The sequence below is a fragment of the Abrus precatorius genome, unplaced genomic scaffold, assembly GCF_003935025.1.
Source record: "Abrus precatorius isolate BTA unplaced genomic scaffold, Abrus_2018 Scaffold0, whole genome shotgun sequence".
Taxonomy (NCBI): domain Eukaryota; kingdom Viridiplantae; phylum Streptophyta; class Magnoliopsida; order Fabales; family Fabaceae; genus Abrus; species Abrus precatorius.
The window spans coordinates 7,501-12,500 of record NW_020874290.1 but is presented as its reverse complement, the minus strand read 5'-3'; positions in this window follow the sequence as shown (position 1 = coordinate 12,500).

Below are 5,000 nucleotides of genomic sequence, written 5' to 3'. Positions count from 1 at the left end.
AACGGAACGAACAGAGATAGAATCAGAGCGATTCCCTAAAAGCCTTTCTGGATATTCCTCAATGTGCCGACTATTCATGGAACGTGAGAAGCAGATGAATAATCATCTGCTTCCGGAAAAAATCGAAGAATTTCTTGGGAATCCTGCAAGAGCCAATCGTTCTTTTTTCTCTGACAGATGGTCAGAACTTCATCTGGGTTCGAATCCTACTGAGAGGTCCACTAGAGATCAGAAATTGTTGAAGAAAGAACAAGATATTTCTTTTGTTCTTTCCAGGCGATGGGAAAATAAAGAAATAGTTAATATATTCAAGATAATTATGTACTTACAAAATACCGTCTCAATTCATCCTATTTCATCAGATCCGGGATGTGATATGGTTCCGAAGGATGAACTGGACAGTTCCAATAAGATTTCATTCTTGAACAAAAATCCGTTTTTTGGTTTATTTCATCTATTCCATGACCGGAACAGGGGGGGATACACGTTACACCACGATTTTGAATCAGAAGAGATATTTCAAGAAATGGCAGATCTATTCACTCTATCAATAACCGAGCCGGATCTGGTGTATCATAGGGAATTGACTTTTTCTATTGATTCCTCCGGATTGGATCAAAAACCATTTTTGAATGAGGTATTCAACTCCAGGGATGAATCGAAAAATCAATCTTTATTGGTCCTACCTCCTCTTTTTTATGAAGAGAATGAATCTTTTTATCGAAGGATCATAAAAAAATGGGTCCAGACCTCTTGTGGGAATGATTTAGAGGATCCAAAACCAAAAATAGTGGTATTTGCTAGCAACAACATAATGGAGGCAGTCAATCAATATAGATTGATCCGAAATCTGATTCAAATCCAATATAGCATCCCTGGTTACATAAGAAATGTATTGAATCGATTCATTAAAAAGAATCGATTCGATCGCAACTTCGAATATGGAATTCAAAGGTATCAAATAGGAAATGATACTCTGAATCATAGAACTATAATGAAATACACGATCAACCAACATTTATCAAATTTGAAAAAGAGTCAGAAGAAATGGTTCGATCTTCTTATTTTTATTTCTCGAACGGAGAGATCCATGAATCGGGATCCTAATGCATATAGATACAAATGGTCCAATGGGAGCAAGAATTTCCAGGAACATTTGGACCATTTCATTTCTGAGCAGAATAGCCGTTTTCAAGTAGTGTTCGATCGATTACATATTAATCAATATTCGATTGATTGGTCTGAGGTTATCGACAAAAAATATTTGTTTAAGTCACTTTGTTTCTTTTTGTCCAAGTTACTTCTTTTTTTGTCCAAGTTTCTTCTCTTTTTGTCTAACTCACTTCCTTTTTTCTTTGTGAGTTTCGGGAGTATCCCCATTCATAGGTCCGAGATCCACATCTATGAGTTGAAAGGTCCGAATGATCCACTCTGTAATCAGTTGTTAGAATCAATAGGTCTTCAAATCTTTCATTTGAAAAAAAGGAAACCCTTATTATTGGATGACCATGATACTTCCCAAAAATCGAAATTCTTGATCAATGGAGGAACAATATCACCATTTTTGTTCAATAAGATACCAAAGTGGATGATTGACTCATTCCATACTAGAAAGAATTGCAGGAAATCTTTTGATAACACGGATTCCTATTTCTCAACGATATCCCACGATCAAGACAATTGGCTGAATCCCGTGAAACCATTTCATAGAAGTTCATTGATATCCTCTTTTTATAAAGCAAATCGACTTCGATTCTTGAATAATCGATATCACTTCTGCTTCTATTGTAACAAAAGATTCCCTTTTTATGTGGAAAAGGCCTGTATCAATAATAATGATTTTACGTATGGACAATTCCTCAATATCTTGTTCATTCGCAACAAAATATTTTCTTTTTGCGGTGGTAAAAAAAAACATGCTTTTTGGGGGAGAGATACTATTTCACCAATCGAGTCACAGGTATCTAACATATTGATACCTAACGATTTTCCGCAAAGTGGCGACGAAGGGTATAACTTGTACAAATCTTTCCATTTTCCAATTCGATCCGATCCATTCGTTCGTAGAGCTATTTACTCGATCGCAGACATTTCTGGAACACCTCTAACAGAGGGACAAATAGTCAATTTTGAAAGAACTTATTGTCAATCTCTTTCAGATATGAATCTACCTGATTCAGAAGGGAAGAACTTGCATCAGTATCTCAATTTCAATTCAAACATGGGTTTGATTCACACTCCATGTTCTGAGAAATATTTACCATCCGAAAAGAGGAAAAAACGGAGTCCTTGTCCAAAAAAATGCCTTGAGAAAGGGCAGATGTATAGAACCTTTCAACGAGATAGTGCTTTTTCAACTCTTTCAAAATGGAATCTATTCCAAACATATATACCATGGTTCCTTACCTCGACAGGGTACAAATATATAAATTTCATATTTTTAGATACTTTTTCAGACCTATTGCCGATACTAAGTAGCAGCCAAAAATTTGTATCCATTTTTCATGATATTATGCATGGATCAGATATATCATGGCGAATTCTTCAGATTCCATTGTGTCTTTCACAATGCAATCTGATAAGTAAGATATGGAATCTGATAAGTGAGATTCCGAGTAATTGTTTACATAATCTTCTTCTATCCGAAGAAATTTTTCATCGAAATAATGAATCACTATTGATATCGACACATCTGAGATCGCTAAATGTTCGGGAGTTCCTCTATTCAATCCTTTTCCTTCTTCTTGTTGCTGGATATCTCGTTCGTACACATCTTCTCTTTGTTTCTCGAGTCTATAGTGAGTTACAGACAGAGTTCGAAAAGGTCAAATCTTTGATGATTCCATCATACATGATTGAGTTGCGAAAACTTCTAGATAGGTATCCCACATCTGAACTGAATTCTTTCTGGTTAAAGAATCTCTTTCTAGTTGCTCTGGAACAATTAGGAGATTCTCTAGAAGAAATACGGGGTTCTGCTTCTGGTGGCCCCATGCTATGGGGTGGTGGTCCCGCTTATGGGGTCAAATCAATACGTTCTAAGAAGAAATATTGGAATCTCATCGATCTCATAAGTATCATACCAAATCCCATCAATCGAATCGCTTTTTCGAGAAATACGAGACATGTAAGTCATACAAGTAAAGCGATCTATTCCTTGATAAGAAAAATAAAAAACGTGAATGGTGATTGGATTGATGATAAAATAGAATCCTGGGTCTCGAACAGTGATTCGATTGATGATAAAGAAAGAGAATTCTTGGTTCAGTTCTCTACCTTAACGACAGAAACAAGGATTGATCAAATTCTATTGAGTCTGACTCATAGTGATCATTTATCAAAGAATAACTCTGGTTATCAAATGATTGAACAACCGGGAGCAATTTACTTACGATACTTAGTTGACATTCATAAAAAGTATCTAATGCATTATGAGTTCAATACATCCTGTTTAGCAGAAAGACGGATATTCCTTGCTCATTATCAGACAATTACTTATTCACAAACCCTGTGGGGGGCTAATAGTTTTCATTTCCCATCTCATGGAAAACCCTTTTCGCTCCGCTTAGCCCTACCCCCCCTAGGGGTATTTTAGTGATAGGTTCTATAGGAACTGGACGATCCTATTTGGTCAAATACCTAGCGACAAACTCCTATGTTCCTTTCATTACAGTATTTCTGAAAAAGTTCCTGGATAACAAGCCTAAGGGTTTTCTTATTGATGATAGTGACGATAGTGACGATATTGATGATAGTGACGATATCGACCGTGACCTTGATATGGAGCTGGAGCTTCTAACTATGATGAATACGCTAACTATGGATATGATGCCGGAAATAGACCGATTTTATATCACCTTTCAATTCGAATTAGCAAAAGCAATGTCTCCTTGCATAATATGGATTCCAAACATTCATGATCTGGATGTGAATGAATCGAATTACTTATCCCTCGGTCTATTAGTGAACTATCTCTCCAGGGATTGTGAAAGATGTTCCACTAGAAATATTCTTGTTATTGCTTCGACTCATATTCCCCAAAAAGTAGATCCCGCTCTAATAGCTCCGAATAAATTAAATACATGCATTAAGATACGAAGGCTTCTTATTCCACAACAACGAAAGCACTTTTTCACTCTTTCATATACTAAGGGATTTCACTTGGAAAAGAAAATGTTCCATACTAATGGATTCGGGTCCATAACCATAACTATGGGTTCCAATGTACGAGATCTTGTAGCACTTACTAATGAGGCCTTATCGATTAGTATTATACAAAAAAAATCCATCCTAGACACTAATATAATTAGATCTGCTCTTCATAGACAAACTTGGGATTTGCGATCTCAGGTAAGATCGGTTCAGGATCATGGGATCCTTTTCTATCAGATAGGAAGGGCTGTTTCACAAAATGTACTTCTAAGTAATTGCTCCATAGATCCTATATTTATCTATATGAAGAAGAAATCATGTAACGAGGGGGATTCTTATTTGTACAAATGGTACTTCGAACTTGGAAGGAGCATGAAGAAATTAACGATACTTCTTTATCTTTTGAGTTGTTCTGCCGGATCGGTCGCTCAAGACCTTTGGTCTCTACCCGGACCTGATGAAAAAAATGGGATCACTTCTTATGGACTCGTTGAGAATAATTCTGATCTAGTTCATGGCCTATTAGAAGTAGAAGGCGCTCTGGTGGGATCCTCACGGACAGAAAAAAATTGCAGTCAGTTTGATAATGATCGAGTGACATTGCTTCTTCGGTCCGAACCAAGGAATCCCTTAAATATGATTCAAAATGGATCTTGTTCTATCGTTGATCAGAGATTTCTCCATGAAAAATATGAATCGGAGTTTGAAGAAGGGGGAGGAGTCCTCGACCCGCAACAGATAGAGGAGGATTTTTTCAATCACATAGTTTGGGCTCCTAGAATATGGCGCCCTTGGGGCTTTCTATTTGATTGTATCGAAAGGCCCAATGAATTGGGATTTCCCTATTG